We start from the raw sequence: 10,595 nt of genomic DNA on the forward strand, positions 1-10,595 counted from the left end.
GTAGCTCAGTTCTCCAGAACCTTAATGACCTCATTATTCTGTTCAGGTGCAGCAGAGGCTCATCTAAAAGTTACAGGACTGTGGCCCTCCAGGACTGGAGATTGAGACCCCTGTTGTAGATGTTTTATGCAAAAAGCAAACAAAGTTAGATCAACAACATGGTCACATGATGCAGAGCCATCAACAAACTGCATCAAGTTTGGTTTAGTCAGAAGATTTCGGTTAGTGAAGATCAGAGCATAGAAACCTGCATAAAGGTTGAAATCTATTTAAATCTAGTTTGAAAGTTGAATTTAGGTTGATTTTAGTTTTCAACCTTGTCTAAAAACAATGTAAAGTCTCATTAAGCAAAAATGATCTATTCATACTAATTATTTTAGTCTAGTAAACAACGTTTATCAAACACAAAACATACAAACAAATATTCGCTCCATATGAAACAAACACAAACAAACGTTGCCATCAGAATTTGGAGTCAGTCAAAATTTCATCTACATTTACAGTCAGTCCTCATTTTGTATATTTTCTTAAATTGTAATTATCAAATTTACTGAAGCTTCAAAATTTCCTCAATTGTCTTTTAAACATATTTTAATGTTTGAATTCAACTCTAATGTTCAGGATCCTGTTTTAAGTTTTAAACTATGTCTACACATACAAAAGAGATCTCAGTATAATTTAGGATTACAGCAAACAATTGATCATATTTCTGCTGAAGCGCTTCATTAACTAAAAAAAAAGAAAATGATTTTATTATAACTGATATTTCCAGGACAACAAAACGTCTTTTAACCTCTAAGTTCAACTTTATCACAGCTAAATTTTATAGGAACTTTCTTCTGTTCAATTGAAATGCAACCAAATATTATATGGTATACCAAAATATAAAATGCACTGCAGTATTAATGATCTTTAATTCTTAACAATAAAATATATATATATTTTTATTTATTTTATATTATTTATGTAACTCAGCAAAGATTTTCAAAAAAGGAGAGGAAAAACAATTCTTTAAAAATGAGTCTGTATTTACAACGGTTCAGCTTTTTAAAATATTTATTTATTTTAAACTTTTATTTCAAAACCATATTTTTGCTTAGAATGTTCTCTACCGTTTTACTTGTCATATTTCAATGGCATAATTTTGTTAGTTCAAATTACAGGCCTTAATATGTTTAAACATTTTGTTTTGTTTGTTTTTTGTGTATTTGAATAAACAAAATGATTTTATTTCTTAAAAGGCTCAGTCAGGCCTGCCGTGGTGGCGTAGCGGTTAGCGCGATCCGTATTTGGAGGCCTTGAGTCCTGGACGCGGCCGTCGCAGGTTCGACTCCCGGACCCGGTGACATTTGCCGCATGTCTTCCCAGTTTCCTGTCAGCCTGCTGTCATATAAGGGGCACTAGAGCCACAAAATACCCTGGAGGGGTAAAAAAGAAAAGGATCAATCAATAAATTTTATTGAGAAGGGACCCTTTCCTACTACAAGCAGCTCAAAGAGCTTTACAACCAATGAGCCGTCAGGTTTCTCTGACAAACCGTTCCATAATACTGGATGGATATTAAATGACTAAAACTATATGATCATGCAGAAGGTTAAAATAAGATTCATAAATACATATATATAGAAAAAACAACAAAACAAGCCTAATCGATTTCTACTGGTTCCTTCTCTTTCCCTCTGTCAGAGCCTCACTGCAGTGCATCTGACCTCTGACCTCAGCTCCTCAAACCTGTCCTCCATGGACCAGATGATGTCCCTCCTACAAAACCAGCTGATGAAAGACAACGAGAAGATGAGGAAGGTGAGGAAGACCTTCATCACCTCCAGCCACTGAAGGAACATTTACATTCAGGGAACGACCGTCCATTTAGGGAACAACCGTCCATTCAGGGAACGGCCGTCCGTTCAGGGAACAACCGTCCATTCAGGGAACGACCGTCCATTCAGGGAACGGCCGTCCGTTCAGGGAACAACCGTCCGTTCAGGGAACGACCGTCCATTCAGGGAACGACTGTCCATTCAGGGAACGACTGTCCATTCAGGGAACGACTGTCCATTCAGGGAACAACGGTCCATTCAGGGAACAACGGTCCATTCAGGGAACGACTGTCCATTCAGGGAACAACGGTCCATTCAGGGAACAACGGTCCATTCAGGGAACGACCGTCCATTCAGGGAACGACCGTCCATTCAGGGAACAACGGTCCATTCAGGGAACGACTGTCCATTCAGGGAACGACTGTCCATTTAGGTAACGACCGTCCATTCAGGGAACAACGGTCCATTCAGGGAACGACTGTCCATTCAGGGAACGACTGTCCATTCAGGGAACAACGGTCCATTCAGGGAACGACCGTCCACTCAGGGAACGACTGTCGGTCTCCTGTTGGACATTCCCAGTATGGGAACCAATCCACAAAGGATTTACGATTTATGTTCAGCACTTTTATTCTTTATTCATTTTCCTCTGCTTTTTTTTCTTTTCTTTTTAATATTTCATTATCAGATAGTCAAACAGTTCTTCCCGACGAGGAAATTGCGTTGTGGAACCACGTTGACCCGTTGGTCCTGAACTGGGTGGGATTTCCTCTTTAGACTGCAAAAGTCTTCGCAGAATCCAACAAATCAGCTTTGTGGTCGCTCTGCCTCTTTAAGATGGTCTTTATTTCCCATAAAGGTCTTTAGGTCTAGTTCCCTTAATTTAGAAAACCAAAACTCAAGAAAACATCTGCCTTATTCACTGTTAAGGACTTTAACTAGGACACTGACCTAGAAATCTGTGGTTCCATTTTTCTCTTAACCCGGTTTGGGACTCAACCCAAACATCTGGGAGGGACTCTACCCCACCCCTCTTTTATTTGTTTTATTTGATATATTTTGATTTTTCTCTCTGGGACTTGAACACCATCAATCTCTATTCCAGTGTGAAAGTTTATCGGATCCTTTACTATTTTAGTTCAAAGTGCAGAACTTCAACATTTGCTTGGATGTTTAGTTGTATTTCAGATATTCAATAGATTTTTACTTAATTGCCGGACAGATCCACACACTCCCTCCTAGCCAGCGGCCATCTTGAAAAAACGTCATAAAAGACCTAGTTCTGCAATAGGACTGGGGTCAAAGGTCAGCGGCCATCCCATAATAAACAGGCATTATGGGATGGATTATCAGAGTTGACTCATGGCTTAGAATGGGTTAGTCAAAGTAAATTCACCTTTTACTATTTCAACTATTTAGCTTGTTAACTAAATGTTAGTTTGAAACTGTAACATTTATAAATGAATCAATGAAATGTGACTTTAAAACTGACTAAACAACCCAAATCATTGCTGATAACCTTTGGCCTTTAAGGATGAATCAAGTGAAACTGTAAACGAAGTGAAGTCAGGTTTCCAGCTGTGAGCTTCTGATGGGTCTCCATGGTGACCTCTGACCCTTCCTGCAGGTAGCAGCCTGACTCGTCCTTGTTTCTCAGCATGCGGTGGGAAGTGTACCTCGTCTGCACCCAGAGCGGATCAGAACCGGATGGAACCGGTCCAGTAGCGTGAAGAAGCCTCCGCCCTGCGCCGCTGTGGGTGTCATGACTTACGGCTCTGGAGGTAATTGCTTCATTGGCTGCTGCTGCGTCGCATTAAAGCCGAACCATAACTCAGCGCTGCGGCCTGGCAGGGCGCGCCGCGGCTAGGCTAGCAGCAGGTAACCCGCTCTGACAGCTTTCTGATGAGGTCACATGATTGACGGAGCGCCAGCTGCCGCAGCAGCTCATAAATCTGCTGCTGATCAAGCTGCAAGGAATTATGGGAGGCTGGCTGAGCTGCAGAGCGACGAGAGGAATCGGATGGATCCCAGGAGGATCAGGAGGCGACAGGAAGGTCGTAGAGACACAGACTGCTCAGCATTCACAGCAAGGCCGGCTACCTGCTGGTGGTACAGGTGAGCTGATGGCTCTGTAGCTCCCCCTGCAGGCAGGCGGAGGAAATGTCTCAGGACAATGAGCTCCGTTCAGAACGTTTCCCACAATAACCTCCAGTTTAAGGGGGGAAAGGTGAAAGGTCACCAGGCCGGGAGTCGAACCGTTGACGCCGGCCTTGAGGCCCGAGGCCTCCGCCTACGATTCTCCAGTTCCTCTACTCTGATGCCACCGCCGCCATGTTTTTATCATGTGAACAAACATATTGATTTTAGTTTAATCTCTTGATTAATGGAAACGACGCCGTTAAAAATGATGTTTTGTCGACATAAATCGACAAATTTAGCAGAAAATCGACAAAGATTTGGGTCATCAGTAACGGAAACGCAGCGTCCAGTTAAACGGTGCAACCCGACTGGAGAATCTTTTCCTGAAGGTGGCGCTGCTGGGAAAACAGGCGACGGGGCAAAGTAAAGAAATGAAATCATCAGCAACAAAAAACTGTTCAGTCTCTTTATGAGATTTTATTTTCGGTCAGTTTAAATGGTAAAGTGTGTGTGTGTGTGTGTGTGTGTGTGTGTGTGTGTGTGTGTGTGTGTGTGTGTGTGTTTGAGAGAGAGAACCAGGTTTTTATATCCTTTGGGAGCCATTTCTGTCTGCAATGTGAGATGGTGAACAGAAATGCTGCTTTGTGTTGCAGAATGAATGGAAGTTAATGGAAAGGCCCCACAAGACACGAAAACACGACTCTGTGTGTGTGTGTGACCTCTGAACACATCAGTGTGTGTCTGTGGGGGGGTCTGCCCAGGGACCTTTGAGCAACACTGGAAGCGTGCTGTTCACGTGTCGTCTGCATCGCCGTGGCGACTGGGAGCTCGGCCAACCAGGTTGGCCGTCTGCCCGCAGCAGCGCTGACCTCAGCAGGAGGAAGAGGAGGACGAAGGCCGTCCAAGTGGAGGAGAAGGGAGAGGCTTCTGGGCTCTGATTGGCTGCGACAGACGCCATGGTTACCTGGACAGGTGAGGGTTCTGCGGATCAGAACCAGACGGTGTGTTGATCCTCTCACCTCCAAGCTTTCTGGCCGTCATCGAGTCCAACAGGAGCGACGGGGCCCCGGCGGCCATGTTGGATCCAGACCCATCAGTTTTCCAGCTGACTGGCCTGCTGGATCCAATCAGCGTCTCGGTTCTTCCACATCCAGCTAATCAGCGCCAGGCGGCTCCACTGATCCTGCTCTTCCCCTAAACATGAGTTATTTCATGTGAGCGGCTGCAGTTGTTACGGAGAGGCCATAAATCCAGCCTAGTCAAATCACAGACGCGTGGAAACACGCGCCTCATTCATCAGAACCAGAGAAGCTGCTAAACGGACCGGAACCGGTTCACCAGCAGAAACGTTTAGCTTTACCCTGAACTTTCTCTGAGTTAAATGCCATTTTAGTCTCTTCTGGGGTCAAATCCTGACTGAGGTCAAAGGTTGCCTTCCATCCCTCCTAAATAACTGAAGGACTTTGAAATCCATGGAAACTTTTGAGCCTTTTCCAGTTTATATGCGAGCAGTCATGTTGTTAAAGGAGCTGCAGATTGCTAAAACTCATGAACCGCAGCAGTTAGCATGATGCTATGCTAACGTAGCATCATGCTAACTGCATGATGCCACACTAATGTAGCATCTCAGGTTGAACTCAGTATTTTCCTGGTATAAAACTGGTCAGGTGTTTACAGCTCTGCTTTAATGTTGCCATGCAAATTTCTGAGTTTGAATTATTGACTCCAAACTATTGATTATTGAAAAATGACTTTTAATTCTGCAGTTTGTTTCAACAATATTTTAATGTATTTAACATGTTGTGCAGTATATTTTCCACTATAATTTCTGGTTTTAATATAAATATAATAACATGAATTTACCAACAGATGTAAAAATGGATCAACAGAAATGTGAGTAAATTAAACTTTTTAAATTACAGTAAAAACATCTGTTTTAGCGTCGATGGAAATGTTGGCAAAGTCGAAATGTTTCGGTGACCGAGGCTCTCCGGCGTCCCGCCTCCTGATTGGACGGAGCGGCTGCTCGGTTTGTCTCAGTGAAGCTGGTGTCACGTGGTTTCCATGGAAACGGCGATGCAGAGGGCCAAACATCAGAAAGAGGTCAGCATCGGGATCATTAGCGCCCCCTTTGGTGAGGCCGTTGTTAGCATCACTGAACAGATCTGGTTCGTGCGTTCAGCATCCTGAGGCGAGGGGAGCTTCATCAGCGCAGACCGAGCGTCTGAAGGACTGAGACCGTTTCCTCCCCGCTGCAGTTAACGCTCTCCGTCGCTTACCTGTTGGTTGCCATGGTTACAGGATGCAGGAGCCTGGGCTGTTCACAACACATGCAGGAACACGATCGTGTCTGAAACTGTCGGGAGGTATGGTTCCCATGGTTACAGCAGGTTACCGACAGGAGCTGCAGGTGAGATGAACATGAACCTCTGGTTCTGCTGAAACCCACCAGACTGGATCAGAGATCTAGATGAGTCCAGATCTAGGATCAGATCTAGGCTCCAGCTGATGCAGGGAGCTGCCGGTTGTTTGGACCGGTTCTGGTCCTGGGGGACGGAACGCTGCGCCTCCCGGAGCCGCTCCGTCAGCAGCGCCTCGTTAATCACTTCATCTCTTCATCGTTAGAGCCCCCCCCCCCCCGGGGAGCGGCGATGCAGAAACACACGGTTCAGAGTGTGAGGAAGAGGAGGCAGAAGAGGAAGAACAAGGAGGCCGGCTGCTTGAGCAACCCGCCGCCACCCCTCACCCACTTCCTGTAAGCTCTGATTGGCCCAAGAAGTGGGGGAAAGGTCGGGGGGGTTGGGGGGGAGCGGCCCCCTCTGAGCTGAGGCTCTGAGTGAGGCGTGCAGCCGGGGTCAAGAGGTCAAATCCCAGCAGGGTTGGGCAATAGGTGGAGTGAGAGCCAACAGGATGAAGACTTCTGCTGGGCCGTCCCAGTTACTACTGGAACCAGTGGAGTGATGTTGTCCATCATGGAAGAAGTGAAGTTTTATATTTGGACCTAAAGAGGAACAATCTAGAGCTATAGATCTAGAGTCAGCTTCAGTTGTTCCAGCTGTAAACCAGAGGCTGACCTCTGACCTCTGACCTGAGCCTTCGGTTCCACAGTGGACCTTCTAGCAGCTCCAGAACATTTCCAGGACCAGAGACTAAAGTCTCAGATCACTTAGACTTAGACTGACTTTATTGTCATTTTGCATGCAGGGTGAATACAGAACGACATTTCGTTGCATTCGGCTCAGGACAATGTTTGAGCTTCCAATGTTATGAGGTTACTCCAGAATAAAATAAAATACAGTATAAAATATGAATATAAAATATAAAGTGCAGGACTGACAGTAAAATAGAAGTTACTTAGCTCTGTACATGTGCAAGGTATGAAGTGGAGACCAGATTTTGAGTGCAGTCCAGTTAAGAGTTCAGCAGTCTGATGGCAAGTGGGAAAAAGCTGTTTCAGAACCTGGTGGACCTGCACCGGATGCTGCAGAACCTTTTTCCAGAGGGCAGCAGGGAGAACAGTCCATGGTGGGGGTGTGAGGGGTCACTGATGATGTTTCGGCCTCGGGACACGCAGCGCTGGGATGAAATGTCCTGAATGGAGATCAGAGAAACTCATCATGTTTTCATTAAAGATCTGCTGGATCAACCTTCAGACCTCTCAGGTCCTGGTTCTGGTTCTGGCTCAGTTTTGTCTCCTCTTTTTGTATTTGATGAGACAAAACGTGATGTTTATTGTTTCATAATTGGCGACTTTATGATGTTTCTGTGGAACGATGAACTGTCTTGTTGCTGAAATGTTTTTCACTAATTCCTTTATTTAACCAGGTAAACCCTGTTCAGATCTAGATCTCATTTTCAGGAGGGACCTGAGCAAAAAATTTGCAATACATAGCAACCTGGTTACAATAATAAACAACTGCAGAGCACAACGGCCTAGTCAAAGTCCTGAGTTGATGCTGTGGTTCACAGTGACGAGTTGGACACTTAAAGTCTTTCTGAGCCGTTTCTGGTCTTTGGATACATCTGAAAAATAAACACAAAAGACAAAATATTTTTGAGTTTCTGTTTTTACTTCCCAATAATTCACCGTGTGACAGAATGATGTGCTGCTGGACCGCACCGAACCGACCGCTGCAGAACATCAGGGCCGGGTTAGAGGTCACTCAGGGGTCAGGAGGTCTCCGTCTGCCCATCACTTGTCTTGCGTAAGTCCAGGACGCCCGGACGACCGTCCTGCTGTGAGGACGTCTGTCTTCCCTCTGGAAACCGGCCCAGAGGTTGAGAAACAGCAGCTGGGAGGTTCTGGAGGTTCTGCTGATCTGAGGGATAAAGAGCCGAGTCAGCAGGACGGGGGCCGGAGGGCTGAAACCTGAGACTGGAGATGGACGGATGAATTTACCTCCAGGCCTTCATCAGCCTGGCGGGCTGCCAGCCTCCAGTTGCTCCTCCAGGCTGAGATTCATTCAGATTTTATCCAGAAACAGCAACAGGAAAACGTCAGTATGTGAACACAGCCTGGGGTCAGAGGTCATTCACCTGAACTCTATCCACTTCCTGGTCATGCTAACAACATGTTAACAACTTCAGCTAATAAAGTCAATAATGGATCAAAATATTTGGACACTTTAATTAGGATGAAACAACTGAAGAGAATAAATATTTATTGTAACTGTATTTTTTTTCCTTTCTTAAGAAACTTTAAATTTTCTGTTTAGGTTTTGTTAATAATGTCTTTTAGCCGTATTTTAAACTTTAAACATCTTTTAACTCAAAGACATGTTGAGCTGGACAACCAATCAACTGATTGACCGCCAGAATGACCGACTGACTGACTGACCAACTTACTGACCAACTGACCAACTTACTGACTGACTGACCAAGTGACTGACTGACTGACCGACTTACTGACTGACTGACCAACTTACTGACTGACTGACCGACTGACCCACCGACCCACCCCAGGTGAAATGTATGTACACCCCGTCCAGGTTCTGACTCCAGAAAACACCCAGCTGATCCAGACTGGCATTATTTAGAGAAGATAGAGAAAATGAAGAAAGTAAGTACACCCTGCTGTCTTCCCACCCTGACAGGTTTGCTGGAGGCTGAACCAGAACCAGTGATCTAACTGGATTAACTGGGATCTTCTGACTGGTTGGGGAAATCTCACCTGTGAGGTCAAAGGTCAGTGAAGTCCTACATGCCATCCCCTGACTGTTCCTCTCCTCCCAGATGAAGCTGAACTCTGCGCGGTCTGGGTCTGGTTAGAGCGATTACCATGGCAACGGCCTGCTAGAAGCCTTGTGGGCGTGGTCTGATGTGACAGAATGATCAATGGATCGATAAGAGAGCGAGATAATCAACCACAGACTGTGTGTGTGTGTGTGTGTGTGTGTGTGTGTGTGTGTGTGTGTGTGTGTGTGTGTGTGTGTGTGTGTGTGTGTGTGTGTGTGTGTGTGTGTGTGTTTCAGTGTCTTTCATCACGTTTCTTACGCAACCCCGCTGCAAGCCGTGGGACCGGAGGAGCCGTGGAGCGCTGCTGCCCCCTGCTGGAGCCTCCATGAACGGCACCGTGTGATCAGCTCAGTTTGATTATTTATCAGGGACGATGTTAAAAAAACAAGTGGCAGAGATTTTCTACAGATTTAGCTTCAGCTGGTTTCCATCTGCAGGTGACTTACTGTAAAATCATCCAACATGCATCCATATAATAATAATAATAATATATTATTATCTCTCATTTTTATTCACTTATTGTTTGTGCAGCTGGACTGTTCCTTCTTGCTGTTTCTGGTCACAAACTTTTCCATTTAGCGCCGCGACGCTAACAGTAGCAGCAAAGCAGCCAGTCAGAAAGATGAGCATGACAAATAACATTTCAATCAATTATTTTACCTTCTATTTTATAACAATGATTGAAAAGCAGAGTAAATTTTATGATTAAAAAAATATTACACCCTGTATTTTTATTTTTGCTTCTTCTTCTCATCTCCAGTTGGAGGGAAGATGTTCCAGCTGCTCGAATCCACAGGCAGAAAATCAAATAAATATTTTTTTTTTAAGTCACAAAATGTTTCAGATTAAAAGGAAACCTTAGAATCATGATGGTTCTCTTCTGCATGCAGATATGAAGGGATGGTGGAGAGAAAAACAGAATAAATAATCATTTATTAATCCCAACAAATTAAATTGCAATAATTCAGATTATGTCATTAATCTCTGAACTGCTGATTCCCTTCAGAACATCAACGTGACTCAGAACGTTCTGCAGAAGTTAAAGAAGAAAGTTCCGTTCTGGATGGAGAACCACTTTCATAAAACACCATAAAGCATCTCCAGTAGCAGTCAGTGTGGCAGCGAATGTGAAGAGGCCTCTGACTGACATGCTGACAGCTTAGCATCCAGGCAGCAGACGAGTCGCTGCTTTTTGGTCAGAGAGACGCTGGAGTTCGGAACGATTCTTGGAAAACATGGCTGAACTTCCATCAGCCTCCTGATCAGCTCCTCTCTGACCGGGGTCAAAGTTCACGGTTCATCTGAGCTTTTGAGATGCTTATCAGCTGCTCCCACCTGTAAAAACACCTCGTTGCTATGGTTACGCAACATAACAACATTGCAAAAGTTAAAAGGTAAAAG

At 44.8% G+C, this 10,595-nt stretch overlaps 1 long non-coding RNA gene across 2 annotated transcripts; it reads right to left on the bottom strand.

Annotated features, from left to right (window-relative positions):
• Window positions 1–7,572: 7,572 nt before the first annotated feature.
• Window positions 7,573–9,340, bottom strand: LOC111608453. 2 transcript variants are annotated; one of them, XR_002752673.1, is made up of 4 exons: window positions 9,130–9,340; window positions 8,359–8,411; window positions 8,080–8,278; window positions 7,573–7,982 (listed from the first exon to the last, which is right to left on the bottom strand). It is a non-coding gene; the product is annotated as an uncharacterized LOC111608453 (long non-coding RNA). The 2 variants fall into 2 exon arrangements; XR_002752672.1 differs by lacking the exon at window positions 9,130–9,340 and having other exon boundaries at window positions 8,359–8,799.
• Between the last annotated feature and the right edge of the window lie 1,255 nt (window positions 9,341–10,595).

The sequence above is a fragment of the Xiphophorus maculatus genome, chromosome 4, assembly GCF_002775205.1.
Source record: "Xiphophorus maculatus strain JP 163 A chromosome 4, X_maculatus-5.0-male, whole genome shotgun sequence".
Lineage (NCBI taxonomy): Eukaryota > Metazoa > Chordata > Actinopteri > Cyprinodontiformes > Poeciliidae > Xiphophorus > Xiphophorus maculatus.